This window comes from Poecilia latipinna, unplaced genomic scaffold (genome assembly GCF_001443285.1).
Source record: "Poecilia latipinna isolate Pla-1442-1.1 unplaced genomic scaffold, P_latipinna-1.0 Scaffold4238, whole genome shotgun sequence".
Taxonomy (NCBI): domain Eukaryota; kingdom Metazoa; phylum Chordata; class Actinopteri; order Cyprinodontiformes; family Poeciliidae; genus Poecilia; species Poecilia latipinna.
The window spans coordinates 3,423-18,302 of NW_015116854.1; the positions used below are offsets into that span (position 1 = coordinate 3,423).

The 14,880-nt window shown below is 39.6% G+C and overlaps 1 long non-coding RNA gene across 1 annotated transcript; it reads right to left on the bottom strand.

Annotated features, from left to right (window-relative positions):
- Nucleotides 1–8,568: 8,568 nt before the first annotated feature.
- On the bottom strand, nucleotides 8,569–9,509 carry LOC106942390 (uncharacterized). The gene is made up of 2 exons (XR_001423620.1): nucleotides 8,958–9,509; nucleotides 8,569–8,923 (listed from the first exon to the last, which is right to left on the bottom strand). It is a non-coding gene; the product is annotated as an uncharacterized LOC106942390 (long non-coding RNA).
- Between the last annotated feature and the right edge of the window lie 5,371 nt (nucleotides 9,510–14,880).

Genomic DNA, 14,880 nt, shown 5'->3' on the forward strand with positions numbered 1-14,880 from the left:
CGGCGCTTCTGATCGATTTCTCGGTTAAAACTACTCATATAATCATGTCAGTGTTGTAACTTTCAGTTTAATCGGCAGCTATCAAAATAAAAATACATACGTAAATAAACGAGGTCTGGTGTGGAGGTCTTTTTACGCTGTTTTGTTATTTTAAACGCGAAGAGAATCGATCTTTTTTTCAGCTTTTGTCTCGTAAGCCTCACAAATAAAAGTCAGTCAACAAACACAGGTTCCCAACACGAAGTGTGCATTTATAATTTTTCATTTCTGATAAAGGAGGAGGGAAGCTGGCTGATAGCAGGGCACAAAAATAAAGACTTCCTGAAAAGATCAGAGTGTAAACTTTTTGGCCAGTCACGTTCTAATGATAAATAAGGAAAATAAGGAAATGTCTAGTATGCTATCACACATAATTTTTGAGAATTTGGAAACAGTTACTTTTTATTTCCCAAAGTTATGGGGGAGAAGAGGAGAGAATGGATATTTCACCAGCCTGATAAAATCTGTTCCCCCTACTTAAAATGGAAACAAATTAATTTACCTGCAAGTCTTTTACTGTGTTGATTCCTCTTATCATCACCAAGAAATCCTGTGATTTTCATAACATTAGCTCTTTATTTGCCAAAGTTAGAATGGGGGAACAAAATATTTTAAGCGCCTGAGAAAATCTGCCCCCCCCCCCCCCTTAAAATGGAAACAGATTAATTTGCCTGCAAGTCTTTTACTGTGTTAATTCCCCTTATGATCAACAACAAATCCTGTAAGTTTTAACACATTAGCTCTTTATTTGCCAAAGTTAGGATGGGGGAACAAAATATTTTAGCTCTTTCAGCCACCTGAAATAATATGTTCCCTCTACATGAAATGGACATGTACAGTGAATTATTTTCTTTGTTACCTAAAATGTGAATCATTAAATGAAGCTGTTTATTTCAGTTTGCAGAAAAAACTCCTAGCAAAAGAGGTTGTGGATTTTCCTGTTTCCACTGCGGCGTCTACAGCATGAGGTTGGACATTGCTGTGAGACTTATTCTTAACAGTGGTTGTTATAACATTAATATTCTTATTTTGAGTGTTAATGAAAATTTTTATCATGACTATAATTTGTATGTTTTGAACAAAAATATATGTACTTAGCCAAAACTTAATACATCAACATGTGAAAACAGTTATTTAACAAAATTGTTTGTCTATAATTTAATAATTTCATTTCCTGTAGTTATTAAAAATAGATGTGGTTGAGGGTCAAGAAAACCCCCAACATCCTGCATATGTTCATTATTAGAAAAAATTAAAAATGCGACACTTCAAATCTGGACTAGATTATTCTCCTCTTCAAGAAGACTCTTTATTACCATGTTTGCGATTTGTGAAACCTTTTTCTGTTTTGTGAAACTTCACTTAACAGACCACTAAAGAAGATTTTTCCTTCCTTGAGCCATCAGCATTTGCAATAACTCTTTATAAAAGTAATGAGTTACACCACATTTAATTTCCCATTGGGATTAATAAAGTGGTTCTAAATTAGAATTGAATTTGAAAAAGACTGCATGGAACAAGTGTGAATGGTAATCTGATATTTATTCAATCACATAAAGGTTTCACAAATCCCAAACATGGATTAAAACATTCTGCTATTTGTTTAGAATAATTTAGTCTAGCTTTAAAGAGTCTAGGTGTGAGTTTTGGAGTTTTAGCAGCTCTCATGTGACACAGATACAAAAAATGTCTGAAATTAACCTTTATTGAAGTTTCAATTAAAGTACTTATTAAGTGTACATATGCAGGGTGTTGGGGGATTTCTTGACCCTCAACCGCATCTACTTTTAATAACTACAGGAAATGAAATTATGAAGTTATAGACAAACAATTTTGTTAAATAACTGTTTTCACATGTTGATGTATTAGTTTTGGCAAAGTACTTTTTTTTTTTATAAAAACATACAAATTATAGTCATGATAAAAATTTTCATTAACACTCAAAATAAGAATATTAATGGGAACAATGGGAATCTGTGTTTGTTGACTGACTTTTATTTGTGAGGCTTACGAGGCAAAAGCTGAAAAAAAAAGATCGATTCTCTTCGCGTTTATAACACAAAACAACGTAAAAAGACCTCCACACAGGACCTCGTTTATTTATGAATGTATTTTTATTTTGATAGCTGCCGATTAAACTGAAAGTTACAACATTGACATGATTATATGAGTAGTTTTTACCGAGAAATCGATCAGAAGCGCCGTGAAAATGGTCAGATCCGACACAGGGGGCAGAATTTCTCACAATACGGCGGCCATCTTGGAGCGGTCATCCCTCCTGCTAAGCTCAACCAAAACAGCAGAAGATCCTCAGCGCTGAGGGATTTTGTTGTTGTTCGTGTCACATTTATGAATGTCTCATTTCTCCATCATGTGAATCTTCAGTGTTTATATCTGACATCTAAATGTTTCCTCTGTAGTTCAGAGAATCTATTGATGAAGCTGTAAATGATGATGATCCTCAGACTCTGTCCTTCTAACCTTTCATTATGTTCTGACTTCAACTTTCTCTCTGACCGTAAAGAAATTTTGTTCATCAGCAGGAAGTTAAACTCAGTGAACCTGTTCAGTTATAATAACAGTCTGGTTACTGAAATGGAGATTCTGACCAGCAGCTGGAATAAAAACTTCATAACAACGAGATGAAACTTATCAGATCTGATCTCAGCTGAACCTGAATCTGATCTGAAGGACATTCCTGTCTTCCTGCCTGGACCTGAACTGAATACTTGGTTTGGAGGAGAGACAGCAGATCTCACAGCTTCTTAGTTTGAGCCTGAATGTCTAGTGGAAACATGAATGTGAACAAGTTACATAAACGGCGACGAGCTGCTAACAGTGAATCTGTGACGACGCTCTGCAGATGGAAACAGGTCTGTGTGTTACTGAGTCGGCCTGCAGCTGAAGCAGAGACTCTGGAGGAAACCTGGTCCTGATGCTTTTCACATATGAGGCTGATACTTTTTAATGGACAATATTTGTTTTAATTATCTTCAGATGGATAATTTATTTTTCTATAACAGCAGCATTATGTTAAAATCCTTTTCTATAGATTATATTGTTCCTAAATTTGTTTTTACAGTAATTTTAACATAAATAAGTCCAAAATTGTTTCCATGTGGACTTATTGACACTAAATGAATTTTTGCTGATATTTAGTAATGTTTCTATAGTTTCAGTCCAGCCTGCTGTCAGTCAGCATCGACACTCAGTGAGTTTCACCCAGTGCATTGTGGGACATGTCCACTGGGAGACTGATGGACAATAAAAGGCCCAAAGTGTCTCATGATGTCATAAAGCCTCAGACGTTCACTTGGCAGGTTGGATGGAGGGACGTCCAGCAGCAGCTGATGGGCTCAGAGTCCGTTATCGGACCACCGGCCCGACTGCTGCAGACCCTCCTCTTCATCTTCCTCCTCCTCATCCTCCTCACTCTCTTCATCCTCCTCATCCTCGTCTGACCGACTCCACGTCGTCCATCTGAGTACCAGCGACACACAGACTGTCGGTCTGAACAACGTCAGAGTGTAAAGCTACGGGAAGCCAACAGGGTCAGAATCAGATCCTCATCCTGACCCATCATGGCTGTTAGACAGCTGAACCACGACGTCATCAATGAATCAATGAAGATCAGGAATTACTGGAAATTTACTTTGAGTTTCTATTGTTAACACAAATGTTCATAAAACTTTTATATCTGACATGGAGAGTTTATATTTTGTTCAGTTTATTTTTATATTAATGTGAAGAAACATTTTCTCACAGTGGATATTTTTCTATGTCTGCTTTCATATTTCTATGTCTGGTTTTCAAATGAAACATATCACTGAGATCAACTGATTGTTATAACTCAGTAAATATTCCCGTTGTCGTCTGAGAGCAGCAGGAAACCATTTGATCTTCTGTGTTTTTCTAGAAAAGTTTCTGTAATCTGATCAGATTACAGATTATCTCAACCTGCTGCAGCCACAACACAGAGCTGGAACCGGCGGCTATCAGGTTCTGGCATCTCTGCTCAGAGGAACTGAGTCGGTTCTTCAGTCAGTGGATCCTTTATCAGTTCATTTCAGGTTTTTATGGATTCTTCATGGAATCTGCAGGGATTAAGATTTTTATACCTGAGATTAAACTTCTGGATCTTTTGATCCTTTTTAAGGTTTTATTGGCTCTAGAGGCTTTTATTTGAGAGAGGAGGAAAACACACATGGAGGGTCATCAGGCTTAGATGGAGGAAGTTAAAGATGCTAAACTCATAAACTCATAAATAAATAAATAAATAAATAAATAAATGACACAAAGGACTCAATTCTTTCTGCTCACAGCAGGAACAGGAATCTAAAACAGGAAGTGATTTTCTGCCCGTCTGTGGAACCAGAACATCTTCAGAAACCCAAAATTTCTCCGCTTCTGCTTCTGACATCAGTTTTTATAGTCTAGCTCTACTGGTGTGTCGGGAAGTTTACTGGTGTTACTGGTCTTCATCTGATATCAGTTCTGGCTCCGTTTGGACTGGATGTGTGGAAACCAGAATCATTTGGACCTCTTGACCTGAACATCTGCTCCATTTCAGACTGAATAACGATGGTGTTGTTCTTCTCTGTCATATTTGGTCCAACTTCTTACTCCAGGAGACGGAGCGGATCGGGTCAGGCTGACCGGAACCGGGTGAAAAGTCTTCATCACTAACAGCTCTATAAATAGTATCTCTGCTTTTAAGTTTAATCTAAATGAACCTGTTTACTGCTGAGGTTTTCATGCATTATTTAATAACATATTATTCTAATATTCTAATAGAATAGAGATTTAATAGATAAACATATAAGATTATAATGTCCACTTATAAAACTTAAATCATAAAGATAAACATTGCTGATGCAGGTAAGTTTAACTTAATATNTGAAATCAATGGGAATAAATGGGAAAAGTTTCTCTGCAGCCTGAAAATCCAGAGAATCTGATCCTGATGTCACATGATGATGCAGATTCACATCAACAAGATGACAACCAGAACCTGAAGGGCCTCAGGGCCGACCGCTTCCACTGCCGGGGGCCCAAAAACAAGATGGAGGAGGCAGAAACCAAAAACAAGATGGAGGAGACAGAAACCAAAAACAAGATGGAGGAGGCGGCGGATCCCACTGAGCTTTGACTGGTTTCACTGGGTCTCCATTGATGGATCCAATCCTCCTCCTGCTTCGTTCCGATGTCATCATCCCATTGAATGGCTTCAGGCTGTCCCTCCTAGCAGCCTGGTTGGTTTTTACCATTCATATCGCTGATACATTTTTAAAATCTTTTTTTAAAAGCTTTATTTATAATTTACCTACTATTTTTGAGTACGATATCAATGATTTACTCCAAATAAATTTAAGAAGAGTGAGGATGGATTTTCTGTTTTGACTGCATGACAAACGGTTCCGTAAACGTTTCAATGTTTTTGATTCAAATAATAAACATAAGAAAAGATCCCACAAAATTCTAGGAAGAAGAAGAAGCTGATGTCATTTTGCGACACTTTTACACCCGGTGAGTAGAAACCTGCATGTGTCAAAATGTTTTTATACTCTAAGACCAAAACATAACTCTACAGTGTTACGTTATAAAGTTGCTGATGGTAGTTTTAGGGTTGTGCTGCGAATGGTTGAAGACATTCAGACACGTTTGTAACATTTCTTTTTCCTGAAAAAATGCACTGGAAGCTAAATTAGCCTCTTGGAGGCAATCGGGTTAAACTGGACCTGTAATACGTTTAATTAGCCGTGATAGATTCACATATTAGTGTTTATAGTCATACTTGTTGCCACTTTGTAAAATTGGAGGGTTGCTATAACATCAGAGCCACCAGGCTGTGATGATCCTTAAAGTTTTGTTCATGAGTGAATTCACTGACTGCAGCTTAATTTACTTGAATTACAAACCAACTTGCTCAGTACAGGAGAAGTTCTTTCCTCCTGTCTGTTATTTGTTGCTGTTGGAAGACAGATGAAGAGAAATAAAGAGCCTCTGAAATCTGAACAGTTCTTATGTTTTCATCTCAACAGGTTTTTCTTTGGTCACATTATTTCCCAAATTTATTTCTGCTCCTTTAAAACAGCAACAAAGGCAGTTTTAAGAGCCACGTCTGTCATATCTGTCGTCTTTCTGTCCTTAATGTGTCTGTTGTTCATTTTATTTGTGGATAGTTCTGTTTGCTTGTTGGTTCATTTTCTGTCTGTCCATCTTTATGTTCTTTCTGCACTTTGCCATCATCATGGTCCATGTGGGCTGATGAAGAGCCGAGAACCTGATCTGTGAACAGAGACCACAGCTGAGGAGCATCAGGTGATGCTACCAGAGAACCAGGAAGAGACTGTGACGGTGATGATCTGCTTCCTGTTTCCAGAAGCTCAGATCAGCCACATCAGCATTCATGTCACCTGCTGGCCATGTCCTTAAGTCAATGTGGCCGACAAGAAGAGGAAGCATAAGTTTTGTTTTCTTTAGTCCTTTATTTATTTTCCATCCATCCATTTTCTAACACCCTTGTTTGTCCCTTAGTGGGACAAAGCTGTTAAAATATTTGCTGCTCTTAATGAGCCGAGTAACAAAGTCAGAGTTTTTACTTGTTAGGAGTTAAATTCAGCACAGCTCCATTAAAACCTGCTCTGGAGCCACAGAGACGTCCAGCAGAAGAGCTGATAACTTTGTTCTCAAGTCTATGGATGGAAAGACCAGATCCCACTGTGACTTGGTGCCGGACTGGAAACACCTTCACCTGAAGCAGCACAGCATCACTGATCTACAGTTAATCACCATCAGGTTCCAGCTGTGGACCCAGAGGCTCCCATCCTGCTGCTGCTGGGAGGAAACGACCTGCATGAGGTGAGAGAGCAAATAAAGGAGCTCATGATGCTCCACATGCACAGCGACTCGACTTGGGTTGGGTTGTAGTGGGAAGTTTTCATGGATCTACAAAGGTCAGAGTGGACACACATCCTTTCTCAGTCCAAACAGTGTCCAGATCAAGGAGAACTATGGACAGCATCAGATCCGTCCCGTTGTCATGGAGACATTATCCATCCTGTGTACTCAGAGAATCAGGAACATTCAGAACGATCCAAGGATGAAAACTAATCAGGATCGTCTGACTTCTGGATAGAGAAGTCTACCAAAATGAGGATCACAGCTGGGTGGCCCCTTTTCCATTTCACTCTGAGATTCTTCCAGGTAACCAGAAACATCCAACGATTCGCCTTGACTCACTCAGGAAAACTGGAGAAAAGCCAGAAATGGAAGAACAAGGAGTTCATCCAGGAAATGCTTGATAAAAGCTGAGCTGGAAGAAGGTAAAGATCTCTGGTGTCTTCCAACATTTGGTGTCTGTAAGTAACCAGGACAGATCAGGATGGTGTTGATTCAATGCTGCACATGAAGGAGGATTTAAACGATGAACAGCTCTGACAGGAGATCTGCTGAGGTTTAGAAGAGAACTGGTTGATGTCACAGCTGCTGGATGATAGAGATTATCTCTGTTTCCTCTGGTATGAAGATCACAACCTTGACAAGAACATTGCAGACAACATGTTTGGAAACACGTTGCTATTATACTGCATGAGCCGAGCTGCTGAAGAGGATGAGAACAAACACGGTTTTGATGCAAGGCAGTTTAACGTCGACCATCTGTGGTGCTGTGCAGGATGAAAGATGAGATCTAACAAACATCCAGAGTCACTGAGGGATTTTCCTATGATATGTTTTCTTCCACAAGCTAAAACTTGGTTAACGTGTCAAATATACATTTATAAATCTCTCATTTCTCCACCTGTTTATGTGAATCTTCAGTGTTTATATCTGACATCTAAACGGTTCCTCTGTAGTTCAGAGAATCTGTTCATGAAGCTGTAAATGATGTTAACACTCAGACTCTGTCCTTCAATCCTTTCATTATCTAAGTTCAGCTCTGTCTCTGAGCTTAAAGAAACTTTATCAGCAGGAAGTTAAACTCCAGTTATAATACTGACCTGGTTACTGAAATGGAGAGATTCTGACCAGCAGCTGTCATAAATTCCTTCATACCAACGAGATGAAACTTATCAGGTCTGATCTCAGCTGAACCTGAATCTGATCTGAAGGACATTCCTGTTTACCTGCCTGGACCTGAACTGAATACTTGGTTTGGAGGAGAGACAGCAGATCTCACAGCTTCACTGCTGGTGATCAGTTTGAACCTGAACCGTCTGGTGGAAACAGATGAATGTGAATAATTTCCATAACCGGCGACGCGCTGCACCGTTTACACAGTGAGTCTGTGTGACGACGCTCTGCAGACGGAAACCAGGCAGGTCTCAGTTTCACTGAGTCGGCCTGCAGCTGAGCAGAGACTCTAGAGGAAACCTGGTCCTGATGCTTCATTGATGAGGTTGATGCTTTTTAATGTACAATATTCGTTTTAATTATCTTCTTCAGCTGGATCATTTCTATTTAAACAGCAGCATTATGTTAAAATCTGACCTTTTCTCTAGATTATATTGTTCCTAAATAGTTTTTTTAATTTTAATGCCCTGAACAAAAATATAAATATGTCAGATATTGTTGCCATGTGGAGTTAACGACTGTAAATGAACATTTGCTGATATTTTGTAATGTTTCTATAATTTTAGTCCAGCCTGCTGTCAGTCAGCATTAATACTCAGTGAGTTTTTCCCAGTGCATTGTGGGACATGTCCACTGGGTGACCAGACCAAATGAGCAGCAGCTGGACAATAAAAGGCCCCAAAGTGTCACATTGTGTCATAAAGCCTCAGATGTTGTGTTGGATGGAGGGACGTCCAGCAGCAGCTGATCGGCTCAGAGTCTGATATCAGACCACCGGACTGGTCTACTGAAGACCCTCATCATCCTCATCCTCATCCTCATCATCCTCGTCTGACTGACTCCACTTCGCCTCATCGTCCATCAGACACACAGCTGATCGGTCTGAGCAACATCAGACCTCAGACTGTAAACTACAGGAAGCCAAAGGGGTCAGAATCAGATCCTCATCCTGACGCCATCATGACTGTCTGCTTTTCATGTAAATATGAAACATATCAATAAGATCGTCTGATTGTTATAATTCAGTAAATATTCACTGTGTTCTTCTCACACCACTGAGTCTGAGAGCTGCAGGAAACATCTGAACTCTGTTTTTCTAGAAAAGCTTCTGTAATCTGATCAGATTACAGATTATCTTAACCTGCTGCAGCCACAACACAGAGCTGGAACCTGTGATCAGGCTCTGACATGTCTGCTCAAAGTGTCTCAGTCTGTTCTTCCTTTATCATTACAGTTCATTTTATTTTAAACTGTTAAGTTTTTATGGATTATTTATGGAATCTACAGGGATTAAGATTTTTCATAACTGGAGATGAAACTTGGTTCTGCATCTTTTGATTCTTTTTTAAAGGTTTTATTGGCTCCAGAGGCTTTTATTTGAGAGAGGAGGAAGACACACATGGAGGGCCATCAGGCTTGGAGGAAGTTAAAGATGCTAAACTCATAAATAAATAAATGACACAAAGGATTCGATTGTTTCTGCTCACAGCCAAACAGGAAGAGATTTAATGCACATCTATGGAACCAGAACATCTACATCGTTACAGAAACACTAAATCTCTCCACTTCTGCTTCTGACATCAGTTTTTATAGTCTCAGCTCCACTGGTGTGTGTTGGGAAGCTTACTGGTGTTACTGGTGTTACTGGACTTCTGGCTCCGTTTACACTGGATGTGTGTGAACCAGAATCATTTGGACCTCTTGACCTGAACATCTGCTCCATTTCAGACGTGCTGAATAACGACGGTGTTGTTCTTCTCTGTCCTTCCTGGTCATATTTGGTCCAACTCGACTTCTTCCTCCAGGAGACGGAGCGGGTCGGGTCAGGCTGACCTGATGGGGGGAAACGTCTTTACCACAAACGGCTCAGTGTCTCTAACTTACCCCTGTTCTGGTTTCACCTGCAATCCTAACCTCAGCAGTGGTTAACCCATTTACTGCTGAGGTTTTCATGCCTTATTTAATAAGATATTATTCTAATATTCTATTAGAATATAAATTCTAATAGATAAACATTTAAGGTTATAATGTCCACTTATACAACTTAAATCATAAAGATAAACATGGCTGACGCCAGTAAGTTTAATATAGTGATTAAACTACATTGATTTAAAGTTGGTCCTAATTCCACTTGTTTAAGATAAAAACTTGTTATAACAAATTATAACAGCAGCAGGTCGGGGGGCCAATTCAATTTTTTACCATGGGGCCCAAGGCATGGCCCCTTCCTGTCCTGGATGGACTTGACCTCTGACCCCATGACAGCCAGAGATGGGAACCAGCATCTGTAGCTGTGAGGATAAGCAGATGATGGCTGAAAGTTTAAAAAGTTTAGATTTGAGTCAAAATGAGTCTAAGTGCTGCAATGTTTCAGTTTGACCACACGGGGGCGATAATGTAGCAGTATGTAGAGATCGTTGAGGTTCAATTATAAACTGATGTGAATAAAAGGTTCGGTTTGGTTCTGAAGGGCAGATTTGTGGAACCAGATGAAACTGAACATGTTTAGTTTTCCTGTGAATCACTGAGTTAATATTTAGTTTTATAATTTCCTGACCTGCTTTATTCCATCAAACAGGAGGAAGAAATGATTGGTGATAAATTCTCCATCAGATTCATCTGAAGTGAAAATCAGCTTCAGACACCAGAACTGTTTCTTTCTGCTGTTATGAATCCATGGCTGAGTCTATAAACTGAAAATAAAACAGGTTTACTGAGTCAGCATGTTTACCAGCTTCAGGTCACATGACTTCACTAAACACTCAGACTGATGGAAACTGATGGAACAGCTGAACGATGATGAAAGGATAATTTTATGTTTAATGTCCAAAATAAACTCAATAGAAAGTTTCTGATGAAACAGTCTGGGCTCAGCTAATGTGAAAAATAAAACTTTATGTTTATGTAAGACAATTAAACGCAAAAAAGACAGAACCCAAAACAATAAACAGTTTCTACAATCATTACTTTATAAACTTAACTATAGAGCATGTCTGACATCGTGTAGCTAAATGTTTCTACGTCAGGCTACATGGATGAGCTGCTCTGTGCTGTAGTTGGGATTTGCTGTTTGCTGCTGATCAGAAACATTTTGTGGATGAAACAAACATTATTTTTCTAAGTTATGAGAAACTTCTGTTAAAATCATTAAGGCTCAGAATCAGTCCAGTACCGGTACCGGTCCAGATTCTCAGGGGAGAAAGACTCACCTGGTATAAATTACATTTTTAGCTGTTGGAGTTAAGAGAAATTAATTTAATCAGAGAATCTCATGAATGTGTGTAGAGCTGCACCGATTGCAGTTTTCTGGCCGATCCCTGGTTACCGATCTTTAAAACGCCTAATTTTAGCTGATATGAATTGTTTTTGTCTGAATTGTTGCTAAATATAACTAGAAAGTCTCTGAGTTTCCACAGTGGGTGAATATTGTTGACTGTAAAGGTTCAGACCTGGTTGGTCTGTCAGTCAAACGTCTCACTGAGGACAGAGGCTGATTTATAAACCTTTGCTGATGAAGGTCAGGGGATAAGATGGGCTTCATGTGTAAATATCGGCCGATCACAAGTTAATGAAATCAGCTCCCAGAAATCAACTGGTGGATGAATCAGTTGGTAATAAATGTATATAATGTATACAATATGTTGAATACATTAAACATTCAGATGGACATTTTTCTGGACCTGAAGTTGATTTTATTCTGCTTTCATTTATTGTAATGATCATAAATCAGATTCTTCTGAATGAACATCTTTATAATGTTTCCAGTTTATAACAGAAAGCTATCAGAGTATAACTGATGTTTTCTCCCTGCTGTCAGTGGATCCAGGAGTTTCAGCATCAAAGTTTTTCTTCTTCTTCTGTCCTGGTGGCGTACAGAACAGCAGTGAAGCAGCGCCGNTATTTCCACTTGTTTAAGATAAAAACCTGTTTTTATCTGTTTTCTCTGATTTTGCTGTGATTTCAGGGACAGTCGACCTGAAGGCCCCGCCCACTTCAGGCTGATGTCAGCTGGCTGAAAGTTCAGCCACTGTTCCCACAACGAGTTAAACCAAAATATTCACAGTAATATTTAATACATCAGCACTGATACATAATGTTGATCATTTTAAGTCTCTGTGAACATTTATAGTTCAGAGTGATGGAGAGTTTGAGGAGCTGGAACTTAAACTACATCTTTGTGGGAATAATCCAGTCATATGATACTTTAGCTCACTGGTTGCCTGTCGTTCATTTTGAAGGAGTTGAAATCGACATTAATTGGCTCTCAGCAGCAGATCCTGTCCTCCAGTCGCAGAAACAAACTGTAGATGTTCTTTGATTTTATTATTCTGCCGTCTCACAGTCCTGGTTCTGGTCCAACACGTCTTCCATGTCCAGGAGCCTCTGAGTCCAACAGACCGAGGGTCTCTGCAGTTGGATGTAGTGCACATGTGTCAAACTCAAGGCCCGCGGGCCACATGTGGCCCGCCATGTCATTTTATGTGGCCCCCGGAGCGTTTTATAGGCCCATGATTGACTTAAAATAGGTTTTGAGCACGAATTGACTACAAACTACATCTCCCATAATGCATTCCGATTGTTACCAGCCAACATTGCGGCTTCTCGCCACTAGAGAGCAGCAGAGTCACCTCAAGCTGCTTATTGATTTTCCCAGCGAATAAAACTGAGACATCAACAAGCTAACATCAAAACGTCCAAGAAAAGAAAAATCCATTTACAAGTAAGACAGTGAATGAAGATGTGTGTGAGTTGGTGTCAGGGCGGCAGGTGGCGCTAGACTTTTTTTGTTATCCATTATCTTGACCGGCAACATAAAAAAAAAAAAAATCGGTCAAGTACTATTTTTATCCGTGAAATTACAATAATATAAACATCGGCTATTTAGCAGCATTTCATGCGGTTTAGTTAATATTCACCGTGAATCCAGATCACATCACAAATTAAGCAGATAAATGCATCTACATTTTTCTCCGTAGTGACAAAAACCACTGAGGCCCCAATAACTTTTAATAAATTAAATTAAGCGACTTCACTTAAATTAGCATCACTTCACCTGCTGGGGTCTGAACGCACTTCCTCCTGGTTCCCATCTGCAGAAAAATCTGCACTAATTCATCAGTCAGTTGGATCTGTCTGATACAAACAGATCAACTGAACTCTGAGTGTTTTACCCTGCGCGGTCCGGTGTGCGCTTTAAGGATTTTTTTTTATTATTTTTTTTTTTAGCTTTTCCGAAACGGACAGATGTTACATCTGCTGCTTTAGTGGTTCTTTCAGTTTGTCTGAGTTTTTAATAAGCGCCACAGAAACTGGTTTGGTTGCTTGAGCTTTGGGACGAGTTGTACTGATGTCTCCACAGTCACCAGAAACTCTACCTGCCTAAGAGTCAGACTCTTAGTCTGTCCCAAAAGCTTTTGTGTCGCTGCAGAAAATGAAATCAAATAAAAATAAACCAGCGTGCTGCGGTAGTCACAAGTCGAGTGCGAAAGCTCCTCCACATAACCAGCTAACCAGGAACTCAAACTTTATCAGAGTCAGCATGTTGAGACGTAAACGCACAGGCTGCACATAATGCTCTGTCCACAAAGAAATATTCTCACTGCACATTCAAAGCGCACCTCTAACTGCGCCAGTGAGGACTGAGCGCATCGATGTGAACATTTGCGGTTCACATTGAGCAGAACAAACACGGTGGATTTAAACTTGACTCCCACCTTGATGACTTCCACAAAGAAACATGGATCCTCATCCTCACAGGGGGTTGATGTAAATGTCCATATAGGTGAGCCTCTATCATCGATCCGCGTCAAGGTGAACTTCAGAGATCAAGCCCTGCAGAGACGCCAGCGGTGTGATGGGTGGCAGCTCCCTGTTCAATGCATCAACTATAACAATTATGAAAACTATAATCCCATCTTTCTTTCAGGAATAATTCTGCCCTGCCAGTAAAATGCTCACCGGAGAAGAGATGCTTGAAGTCCGGCTTATTAAAAAAATATATTTTTTCTAATAAAATCAAAAACACACAGTACTTAGTCTGGTGGGGGATGGGAGAGGCATGTAAAGCACTGAGGGAAACCCTGATATGTCTATTGGTGTTTTTACAGCTTTAGAAAATAAATGAGCTCATAAAATAGAACTCAAAATGACTCAAGAGAATCAGTCGACTCAACTATAGAAAAACCAAAACGAAATTAAGAGCTGCTAATTTTATCCTGTCAGTCTGTTACATGTGGATCTGCTGCAGTAAATCTTTTCTACCAACAGCTTCATGATCTTCAGTAACTCTATGAGGAATATATATTAATGAGTTACAATATTTAATTTCACTTTGGAATTAAAAGTCGACGACGACACATTCACACTTTTAGATGATTTTTACCCAGAATGCAAATGGAAAAAACTGTGAGTGAAACGGTGACTGGGACTGACTGGTATATATTCCATTGAGGGAAAGTTAGTTTTACATCTGTTCAAGAGCCCCCTGGTGGTTGAAGAAAAATCCACATATAAACTGGAAAATACAATATATGAAAAAAAAAAACATTGAATGCTCTCTGGCAGGCGGGCCGGATCCGGCATTGTTCAGGGGGCCGGACCAAATGACGTGGCGGGCCGGATCCGGCCCGCGGGCCGTAGCTTGGGGACCCCTGCTCCAGAAGGTTCTTTTTATACATCCCGACTGTTGTCCTGTGTTTCATTTTGGAGAATGAGAATTAGACTGCTTATCAGATGCTGAGGTTTGGAGACCCAGATCTGCTCCAGAAT